The sequence below is a fragment of the Aedes albopictus genome, chromosome 3, assembly GCF_035046485.1.
Source record: "Aedes albopictus strain Foshan chromosome 3, AalbF5, whole genome shotgun sequence".
Taxonomy (NCBI): domain Eukaryota; kingdom Metazoa; phylum Arthropoda; class Insecta; order Diptera; family Culicidae; genus Aedes; species Aedes albopictus.
In genome coordinates, this window is record NC_085138.1 from 255,679,791 (window position 1) to 255,692,110 (window position 12,320).

The 12,320-nt window shown below is 42.4% G+C and overlaps 1 long non-coding RNA gene across 1 annotated transcript; it reads left to right on the forward strand.

The window, feature by feature from the left end:
* The first annotated feature begins 6,504 nt into the window (after window positions 1-6,504).
* Window positions 6,505-7,215, forward strand: LOC134290075 (uncharacterized). Its single transcript, XR_009998841.1, has 2 exons — window positions 6,505-6,771; window positions 6,845-7,215. It is a non-coding gene; the product is annotated as an uncharacterized LOC134290075 (long non-coding RNA).
* Window positions 7,216-12,320: the final 5,105 nt, after the last annotated feature.

Below are 12,320 nucleotides of genomic sequence, written 5' to 3' on the forward strand. Positions count from 1 at the left end.
ACAGAATAGAATTATGTGCCAAGAAACGTAATCAACGAAATCGATTGTACGAGACGCTTGGATCGATGCATTTGACATTTCAGTGCTGTCGTGATTACTGAATATTGTTCCCACATTCACCTATATAACCAAACAGCATTCAGAAATCGACACATTTCAAGTATCCCTAAACATCCTTATGCACTATTTATTGAACATAATATCAAGATTCCATAACAAAAGCATAAATAAAAAAAAAATGCTTAACGGATCTTCGACTGAGCATGAGTAGATTACCTGAACAGATGCTGTGAATGCATCATGTCCAAGGCCATACCGCACCACATATTGTCATACATTTTTAAAGATCGATATTTAATAATAAAAATAAAAACATATTCATATCGCAATAAGTTCGTCTGGAAACAATATCTTCAATAAGGACCAACACTTTTTGGCCGCATTCGATACAAGTTTTCTCACCGTGCGATAAAAATACTGACAGCGAAATCAGAATGGAAAACACGTGTTTTGAGCTGAACAGCTTTTGAAGTATAAGGCGTTGTTCAGTTGATAACCACGTGCTGTGCTAATTCACCACTGCTGAACACAAGTTCAGGAGTGATCATTATTGAGTCATGGGAAGATTATGTTTTGCTTTGGGTGCTGCATCTCACCATCTCTAGGATGGCGCAGATAGGAAGGCATGCGGCTGGCAATCGACAGGTCTCGAGTTCTAATCCGGATTTAGGTAATTTTATATGTAATTCTTATTTCATAATAGGTGTTCTCATAATAATAATAATAATTACTCTCTTGAGAGTTCAAAATTTTTGCATTTTATTCATTTTCAGTCATTTTTGCCAAAGCTGAATAACAACTTTCCTGTATATTTGTAAAACGTTTTGAAGATCAAAAAATTAAGTTGGTTAAGGTTGAGGTGCACAACATGATGCTTTATAACTTCTCCAAATTTGTATGAACAAAACCCGAACATAGGTTGTACGTGAAAATAATTCAAATGTTATTCAACATTATGTTGAATTGATTCGTCATAATTAGGGACAATGGAAATTCGCGGCAAAATTTCTTAAATTTCGCGGAATACTATTGTGAATTTCGCGGCAATGTTGCGGTCCCATGTTTTTGACCATTATGTTGAAGAAAACTTCAATTTTGCATGTCAAATAAATAATTATTATGGTTTTGTGAGACGCAAAAATAAATTCAGCGGAAAAGTAAGTAAAATCAGTTAAAAAGCATGCAATGAACTTTTATCATATAGATATGGAATCGTAAATAATCCCAAACTGTCGAAAATTTTCTGTCAATCTGCGACTAGCAATTTGAAATTATTGGAAATATGTGAGGTAATTTCACAGTTTTGTCAAATATCGCGACATTTCGCGGGATATCTTAAATTTCGCGGCCAAAGCCCAATTTCGCGGATTTCGCGGCTTCCGCGAAATCGCGAATTTCCATTGTCCCTAGTCATAATGGTGTTTGTTAAATGAGTGATTGTTAGTTGGGTAACCCTAAAAGGGATACCTTCATGGCCTCAGTTTCGTCACCTCGCTGAGAGTGTTCCGTCAAAGACGAGCTCTGAAAGGCGCCTGGGGTCCAATGGACCCCAAGTATCCCTTTTAGGGTTAAGGCTGCGCCGCCATGAGCTTCTGGGTCTGCCTCTGCTGCGATGTCCTGCTGGGTTCCAGTCTAACGCTTGTTTGCAGATTTCGTTTCCGCCCCTGCGTAGAGTGTGGTTGACCCACCTCCACTTTCGCTTCCGAATTTCTGTCGCTATCGGCTTTTGATAACATCGACGATGGAGCTTCACGTTGGAGATCCAATTGTGAGGCCACCATGCACGAATTATATACCGCAGGCATCTATTGATGAAGACCTGCAGCCGTTGCGTATTCTCCGCTGATATACACCAAGATTCACTGGCGTATAATAGATTTCACGAAGGTAAAAAATCGGATTTTGGTGCGTCGACTGATCTGGTTGTTTTTCCATACTTTTTTTTAACTAGCAATGGCAGCCCTCGCCTTTTTGATCCGTGCACCTATGTCGATCTTGGTTACCACGTTGATGGTAAGACTTGCCGCTGAGGAGCGATTGGCAAGATCATCGAGCTTGCTCTGCATATCAGAGCGCCGTTGAGCTAGGAGAGCAACGTCATCAGCCAATTCGAAGTCATTTAAGTGCTCCATGGTAATAATGGGTTGCCACAACAATCCACGATTTGGCTCACGGTCAATCGCACCAACCAGGATCTCATCCATTACGATGAGGAACAGTTGCGGTGATAGTATACATCCTTGCCTCACTCCAGCAACGTCCCGGATGGAATCGGACAGAACACCGTTGTGCAGAACTCTGCACGAAAATGCCCTGTACTGTGCTTCAATGAGGCCGATGATTTTTTCAGGGAGACCCTTGCGCCTGAGGGCTTCCCACATGTTTCCGCGACTGAGACGGTCGAAAGCTTTTTTGTAATCAATGAACACCAAGAAGAGAGACTCTTGGAATTCATTGATTTGCTGCAGGATGATACGGAGCGTGACAATATGGTCCACACTGGATCGCCCGGCACAGAATCCTGCTTGCTGACGTCGGAGAGTTGCGTCAATCTTCTCCTGTATCCGGTTAAGGATCACTTTACAGAGGCCTTTGAGAACGATACACAGTAACATGATGCCCCGCCCATTATCACATACTGACAGGTCACCCTTTTTGGGTACTTTTACTAAGACGCCTTGCATCCATTCGGCCGGAAATGTCGCGGTTTCTCACATGTTGCAGAATAATTGATGCAGTAGTTGTGCGGATACTATGGGGTCAGCTGACCCCTGGGGCGCTATTCGATTCCATGCTACGGATAGCTGTTTCTATCTCCTGTACTGATTGCGCTTCGGTGTTGACACGGGTAATGCGTCGAACCCTTGGCGGATCATGCTTAGGTGTTGATGGAGTGGCCGACACTTGAAAAAGGTTTCCAAAGTGCTCGAACCAGCATTTCAACTGCTCAGCCGGGTCGGTCAGTAACTGTCCAGGCATGTCTTTCACGAACATCGTAGCATTCATCTTAGTTCCACTAAGGCGACGTGAAACATTGTAGAGAAGACGGATGTCGCTGATGTTCACGGCTTTCTCGCCTTCGTCGGCTAGGGAGTCCGCCCACGCTCTTTTGTCCCGTCTACATGAGCATTTCAATTCCTTCTCGAGAGCCGAATAGCGCTGACGGGCTACGGCTTTGGCTCCTCGTGTTTTCGCTCGCTCTATCGCGGCTTTGGCGTTTCTTCGCTCCTCTATCTTCCTCCAGGTATCATCTGTGATTCACTGCTTTCTTCGGGTGCGTAGCTCACCCAAATTCGCGCACGAGTTGGATCGAGCTATTTATTAACCTTTCGTAACTCCCGCGGTTGACTACCTGCGTCAGCACCACGCTAATGCTGAGTACAAAAAGCGAGATTTTTTCAACGTGATGTACAAAATACAACAGCGCGATCGCTCGAGGGTTAACTCGCGATAACTACCTTTCTATTGTGCTTTTGTTTTCTTTTAAAGTCAGTCGTGAAGATGAAATTTTCATTGGTCATTTATTCTACGCACTAGGAATTTTCCTATATGAAAATTTCCATCACTTACCATTTTTTAATTTATTTGGTCCATTCGCCCTAATGTAGGCTGTTCTATTTACATTACTCGAAACGCGATACAAATTGACATTGATTTTTCATTTGGGAAAAATCATTGTCGAAATCAAAGCACATAGAACAGACATCCAGGCTAGCAGTAATTTAATTCAGAAAATTGTGTAAGGATTTTTATTTGTATTAACGAGATTTTCAGCCCTAGGCTAGTTCATCTCGGGACCCACGCTTTACTTCCCTTCTGAAGGAAGAACTCACTTTTTGCGAGTTTGTCGGGAGTGGGATTCGATCCCAGGTCCTCGGCGTGATGGTCAAGTGTTCTAACCGCTCCGCGTTTGTGTGAGGATTTGAATGCTTACTTGAGTAGGGATGCAAACCACGAGCGCTGCCAAACACCATATTGCCACAGTCAGTGGTGATCACTGGAGTCGAATTGAAACATTTCAAGTGGTGAATTACATTCATATTTGAAACTAACCGATTGCAGCGCCACGCTTTCGCCATTTGTGTTGCCGATAAAATTCAGATTGGACTTGGACCAAGGGGGGCGACACATCCCAAGATGCATTTTCGCTGCCGCAAGATGCGCATCAGATTGCCAGATGGCAAAACAGATTTTTCAAATTTTCAAGCCATCTTGTCCATCTGACACAAAAAGATGCATAAGATTTTGGAGATGGATTGAGATGTGTCGTACACGGAAAAAAGATTTTTGAAGATAGTTGTGCTTTTTACGAGATTTTTAGATTAGGATGCATCCAGATCTGGATGTGTCGCCCCCCTCGACTTGGACGTCTGTTCTCTGTGATTAAAGCTTCTCGTACTGAAGTATTTCGAAGTTAACGGTTTATACACAAGGTGGCTTATCGTCGCTAAGGGAACGTCCATAAATTACGTCACGCTTTGAGAGGGAGGGAGGGTTCGGCAAAGTGTGACGACCCATACAAAAATATTAGAGGCCTCATACAAAAGTGTGACATGCATGACGTAATTTATGGACGTTCCCTAAGAAGTGCTTTGAATACACACAAAATAAATAAATATGGAAAATGAGAAAACATTCAGGTTACAAACTAACGAGGTCAAATCCTGCTAGAAGTACTTGCTACGCTAAATGTCGATCTGGCTAATGTCGGAACGGAGTCGATTATCGAAGTTACCGTTTAAAGTTCTGCCTAACACGTAGTTCGAACTCGAAGGTAGATGATGTCTACACTCTGTAACTGGTGCAGGTTAATCCGGCAGCTCCGCTTGACTTGAGCGGACGGGCTGACTCTGTATTTGACCTTACACGTCTAGGGTCGACACGCTTATTCAAGCTCTCTCGCTTTCACTCTCTTGTTTATTTAACCTTACTCCATTTTCCCTCAACTTTCCCTAGTTATCTACATACACTCTACTTCACCCATCTTCTTAATCCACCTTCTTCCTTCGTCGGACTCCTTCACTCTTGCTGTTATCTTCTTTCGTTCCACGCTCCAGTTCCTTTTCGATACTCTGCTCAAATACGTCCTTTGCCACCTAACAAACCGGGTATTTTTCGGTATTTGGAGAACTATCCTCTGATAGGTTCTTTGGCCGGATTCAGCGGAAGGCCGGTACATCACCTGCCCAAGTCTTCACCGGAATCTCGTCAACGGTGGAAGTTTATCGGTATTGGGGTTGGGGTTCGCCTTGGTGTCGAGGGTTCACCTTGGACCTCGGATTTGAGACAACCGGGGTTTAATGGAAAAACCTCGGGGTTCTGTGGACTTGGAATGCTGCACACACACAGTGTACACATCCGGTTTTAATATACATTAGTCTACTCTTCATTCGTGTCGATCGCTTAGGGGCGATTTCTTCACCCTGGCTAAAGCGCTGTTTGCAGTTCAGAAGGAATTTTTCGGCCTATCTTGATACATGGGGAATTCCTTGCCTGACTCGCCCAAGAAACCGTTTTTCTTCGATCACAGTACGCAGTTGCGAAGAAATGACAGTTCAAATGGCAGTCACCGTGGAAAGTTTCTGCCAGGAATCGGTCAAGAAGTTTCTTGAGCGATTCCTTTCAAACACCAAACTACCCATTAAGCGTTAAGCCAGGTTTAACTATATGGGTAAGCCTGGCTTACCGGTTAAGCCGAGGTGAAAAAATCGGCCCTTAGGAAAAATCCCGATCTAAGGCTCATGATTCAACCATGAATCACATAGCCCCATTCGCTACAATTTCCCACTATTTCCATGATTACAAGCCGAGTTATCTGGTGGATAATATTACATGATGATGGTGTAGCTACAATTAAAAAAAAAAAGACAATTCACACCGTCTTCAGCCAGAGGCTGCACAGACTGAACACATTACTTACACTAGACAACGGACAACACAGAACACCCAGTGGCCCAGTTTTCATTTGACGAAAAGTTTCCACCGACTGGAGCGGGAATCGAACCCACACTCCCTGGCTTACGATACGCCTAGACAATTGCCGCCGCTAACCGCACAGCCACGAAGGCCGTTCTTTTTGAATGACCTGCAAACACAGGGTGGAAACACACAGCACAAACATTCTCCTGAATTTTAATTGAATAAACTGACGAAAACTACACCCAAGTTAACACACTGTTGAAACTGTACGTATTGCATAAATAACGCACATATATTGACACGCATTACATATAAGCAATTAAAGCTGAATTAAAGTGGGAGGTGGCGCCACTATTGTAGAATTACGATTATACCAGTACAATCGTAAGTCAGCAATAGTGGCGCCGTTTGCCACTTTAATTCAACTTTAATGGTTAATGTAGGGCAATGCACGCCAATATATGCGCTTTGAATATGCAATACGTACAGCTTCAATAGAATGGTTACTTGGGACACTAAACCACGGCAAACACGGTTTGCTTTGATGGATTGAGTTCAGTTTTTGACACGGAACTACTGATATGCTGAATTTTACCAGACCCCCTCAACTTCAATGATAAACTGGAAGCACAATTGCAGCGCCATCAGTAAGCTTGCGGAAGAATATAGAATCAAAATAGTGGGATAAGGGTAAGTATGCCTTGCGTTTGGCTGTTGCTAACCGAGAGTTGCTAATAAACGGCATTGTTTTTTTTTGTTGTCAACCATTTATACTCTCTGTGGTGAAAAAAGGTTTGTAACTTTCCATAATTTGTACAAATTTAATAATATTAATACAAATATCGTTGTTTGAAAATCATTTTAGGCATTATGCTGGACTTTCCGCCAGGCCATGATGACAATAAACCCAGCGACGACTTTGAAATAGGACGGAGAGACGTGCTTCCAAATGCTTCTTAGGTACTAAGCCTGGATCGACCTGGAATTTCCAGGCTGGAAACAGTGCGGCGGACAATCTGTAGCTTTCCAGTAAACAATGTGGAAGCAATCCCACTAGAGAGGCACCAGAGTGCATTGTGCTCTTTTTATTACCACACGTAGTTTACTACAGGAAGTCCAGAAAGTACAACCAATGTAGGCACTAAGTGCTCAGGAGTACAAATTTGTGAATAATGAACGTTTCTGAATATAATAATGAATTAAAGCCAAAAGAAAATATATTTTCACAAACATTTTGTGTATAGTTTTATATCCTTCAAAAGAAGAATATTAAAGATGTTGACAAGTCCAAGGCTTGTGCAGTCTCTCCAGTGTGGTCCAATGACCACACGTATTTATACTACCTTAGGTAGACATAATGAATCATACCTAGACATTTAGGTACTGTAATGAATAGTATTCCATGTAGGTAGATATCCTATGCACACAATTATTAGGTAGACACTATATATAGTATGTTTATTATATGAAAAAATAAAAATAATTTAATATCATGAGCCTACACAGAAGTGTTCCAGTAGTTCCATTGAACATCTGCGTCATAGGGTTGACGACCAAAATGTTTGATACTGGACGTATTTCAAGGCGGAGACAGATAGTTTTTCGAAAACCTTAATCAATAAAAACCAGGTTATAGTATTCCTATTATGTGTTAATTGATTTGTCTTTATTTTAGAGACTTTCAACCCTGACTGGTTCGTCTCTTCCCTATTATTTATCACGCAACAAATCGTAAATGATTTCACCTTATAATTGGTTTAGTTTTGTAGGAAATATTCCAAAGAGGGATGCCTTGTAACCCTTGAAACCATTTGAAGTCCATTCATCAGCTTCGCTCTTTGAAATTCGTCAACAGCCGTACGAGGTTCATCTCGATCATCGGCCGGAGTCTGGTCCAATATTTTACAGGCTTTTATCCGGCTTTTAACGAAAAACCTACCTTTTAAACCTAATCATCACAACACGGCAGGAGCTATATTCCTCATCAAACAATTCAAAACAATTCAACTGTCACTCGCTTTTTTCCAAGAAAAATCTCAGTATGCTATGCGATTTTTCTCTTCATAGTTCTATATTTTCCCATGCATGGCAGCACAGTCACAAAAAAGACATGTTTCCTATGATTCGTATGGAAAACCCACTCACACGGCCATCTTGTTAATCGGATATCTTTGATTTTACGCATACGAAGTACCAAATGTTTTCGTTCACGGGTCTGGGCGTGGCAAGGCGTTTAAAATGTGCAAAAGTGGTCGGACAGCGGTACCCCTTTGATTTACACGCGTGACGCTGCCCCATCATTTTTGCATATTTTAAACGCCTTGTCACGTCTAGACCTGTGAACGGAAATATTTGGCATTTCGTATACGTAATATTCAGCATATGTGTAGTTCCGTGTCAAAAATTGAGCTCTATCCATCAAAGCAAGCCATAGTTACAATATCTCAAACCTGGCAATTTTGTATGAGAATCGGCGTTTGCCCGATCAATTATGCACCACAGTGTATTTAGGGAGGCGCTCCGTCGAGAGCGACACCTACTCGGATGATCTGGGTCGAGCTGATAGCGGTGCTCTCGCGTGCATGCGATTCGACCATGTACAGCAAAATTCATCCTAGAAATGGAAGACAACTGGCATACTGATGGACCCATATAGCCGAGGCGGTAAACGCACGGGTATTCAGCATGACCATGCTGAGAGTGACGGGTTCGATTCCCGGTCGGTCCAGGATCTTTTCGTAAAGGAAATTTCCTTGACTTCCTTGGGCATAGAGTATCTTCGTGCCTGCCACACGATATACGCGAGTGTAGAATTAGCTATAAGTTAAAATACACATTAATAAAAACCAAAAAAAAAAACGATATACGCATGCAAAATGGTCATTGGCAGAGGAAGCTCTCAGTTAATAACTGTGGAAGTGCTCATAGAACACTAAGCTGAGAAGCAGGCTTTGTCCCAATGAGGACGTTACGCCAAGAAGAGAGAGAGACTGATGGACTCAAGCGATTGCGGACCTGCGCCGCGCTTAGCCTGTAGGCAGGATGCAGCGAGCACGAACTGAGGGAGAGCGAAACGAACGGCGGGTGGTGTTCGCCGCACTATATACTGAGATGAGGGCAACCAAAAAGGCCTGCCTTGAAGGTCTCTGTCAGCGTGCGAATCCATGGGGTGATGCCTTCAGGATCGTGATGGCCAAGACAAGAGGTGTAATGCAGTGTAATGGTTCCTACAGAGCAGTCGCCAGAGATGTTGGAGGGGATCGTCGGGGGGCTTTTTCCGCATCATGATCCTAGTCCTTGGCCTCCTTTTGTAAAACAGCTGGGGACTGGGGCTGGCGATGAGGAGAGGGTCACCGATAAGGAACTTGCGGGGATATCGCTAAGTCCCTTAGCGTAGGGTCAGGTCCAGACGAAGTTCAGAACCTGGGCCTAAAAGTAGCTATTTCAGAGGCTCCCGAGATATTCAGGTCTGCTATGCAAAAATGCCTGGAGGTTTCTCAGAGTTTTGGATGGGGCAGAGCCAGGTTATATTGCCAAAGGCGGGGAAACCACCCGGAGACACGGCAGCGAAGGTGTTAGAGAAAATCATTCTGAACAAACGGTTGAGGCCCTTCGAGGGTGGAAATAGTCTCTCGAGCAACCAAATCGGTTTCTGGAAAGGGAGGTCAGCCGTAGACGCTATTTTGCAGGTCAGGAAGACCGCCGAGATATTGCTCCAACGTAAAAAGAGAAGGATTCGTTACTGTGCCGTAATGACCGTGCATATCTCTCTCTCTTCTTGGCGTAACGTGCTCACCGGGACAAAGCCTGCTTCTCAGCTTAGTGTTCTATGAGCACTTCCACAGTTATTAACTGAGAGATTCCTCTGCCAATGACCATTTTGCATGTGTATATCGATGTGGCAGGCACGAAGATACTCTATGCCCAAGGAAGTCAAGGAAATTTCCTTTACGAAAAGATCCTGGACCGACCGGGAATCGAACCCGTCACCCTCAGCATGGTCATGCTGATTACCCGTGCGTTTACCGCCTCGGCTATATGGGCCCTATACCGTGGATATAAGGAACGCGTTTAAAGTGCCAGGTTGAGCGGCTATTGTCGATGCTCCCCTGCAACTGGGGATAATTGGGTACCTGTACACGATTCTTGGTAATTACTTTCAGAATCGAGTACTGGTCTACGACACAGAGGTGGGTCGGAAGTGCTTCCACATAACCTCAGGAGTCCCGCGCAGTTCCTTCCTGGGTCCGGTGTTATGGAATATCATGTACGACGAGTTGTTGATGTTTAAGCTCCCGGTGAACATGGCTTTGTCGACGATATTGCACTGGAGGTCTACGGTGAATAGATCAAAAAGTGGAATTTCCTATTGTCCATTAACGAAACTGGAATTGATTAGCCACAAAACTGAGGTGGGAAAGAGCGGTGGTCACTAGTTCAGTGAAGGCGATTACACTATCACTTCACACACGACGGCCGTTTGCGAAATCCGCCTGGACATCCGGTTCTTCAGAACCAGCACTGGGCCTCCGACTTGCTCATTCTGCGTGGTGTTCCTCAAGTTGTTTGCCAGCGAAAAAAAAAAACTATGCCGTACCAAAGACAAACAGACGTAATTCCCATCATACACCGATATAAGGGCTTGTTCACAAATGTCATAACACTGGACGGGGTTGGTGGGTATCGTTCAACAAATATTTTTTCTTCCCATACGAAAAATGTTACGGAGGGGTGGGTGGGTGTCAAAACAGGTCAATTTTGGCGTTATGATATTTGTGAATGAACCCTAACGGGCTATTTAAAAATTTGATAGTTGGCCAACTGTCTATCCGTGGCGCTCGCATCGTTTTTGTTCGAGTTTGACGTTTGCTCACTACCGCCATCTAGTTCATGGTCGGCCAAACTCAGTAATTTTAGTATTGGGCGAATATGTTTCCGTGACTATGATTTGAATCGAAAAATGTTCAAAGTGTTACGTCTGTTTGTCTGTGGCCGTACCATTCTGTGTTCGAGCAAATTATTTATGCAATTTTAAATTCCCGCTTAATTTGAAATATATTATTTATTTATGTATATTTAAGTATATTAATAAAATATGACATTAAATTTTATTGTTTTTTTTTTTCGTTTGAGAAAACAAACCAAAACTACCGCTACCAGCATTTAACCATATGGATAGTGAAAAACAGCATTTCGATGGTTGCTCTTACTATGTCGTTATTCATTCGGCATGGTAAAAAGCACTAAATTATATGCCTAAAAACAACCACAAAACATAAACAAAAAGAGGCATGGTAAATGTAAACCCTTCAATGGTTGTTTCAATTACGAAGCATGGTCCACGCTATGTCTGAACCAGCAGAATATAAAAATTGAATGTACATCGGGTTTCTTTCCATCAAACATCAGTATTCAAGCTATATTTTCAATTGCAGAAGGTTTCAAAATATTCTATCGGTGAAAATTTTTCCAAACATTTTGTATGGGAGAGAAATTCGCCGAAAATGAGAATTTCATGCAAATTTGTATGAAAAACAGCTAAAAAGATGAAAAAATCAAAATTTCCCCGATCAAATATTTTGAAACTTTCTGCATATGATAATACAGCATGAATTCTGATATTCTACGGAAAAAACCCGATGTACATTCAATTTTTATAATCTATAGTTCAGACATAGCGTGTGGTCTACCAAAATCAAGTGGTAAAAGTTTTTGATTTGACCCTCGATATAGTCAGGATTACCATGTCCCTTTTTTCAGTGTGTACAGTTAATCGGGTTACGTACAAAAAGCTGCACTACGAAAGGCTGAAATAACAAAAGGCTGAATGCATCAAAAGGCTGAAACAACATAAGGCTGAAACAGTGATTCGACTAGTTTTTAAACGCACCAACCTAAAGGCTAATCTCAACACCAACAACTCAGACAAACAGATCACGCCAATTGTGAATAATTACATACATTCATTGATTTTACACTCTATTTGAAGATTTGCTTGTTGCTCTGCTGATGCACTCGCATTGGTTTTGCTTGAGCTTGTCCCTAGTTCATGGTTGGCTAAACTAAGCCATTTTAAGGATACTATGTTCTATGTTACTGTTCTGAATCGGAAAATTTTACGACTGGCCATAATGCTATGGATTATTGATTGCCTACATAGCTAAGACAATATTTTCCAAAAGAATAGAATATATTTCAAAGAAGCGAAAATCTCCGATGACTTTGTTTTAGTAGCCGTAATGATAACCATTTCCTAAACAACATGACTCAAAAGAATAGCTTATGTTAAAAAAGGATAAATTAACGATATGAATATTATCACGATATGCCAAAGCTGAGAA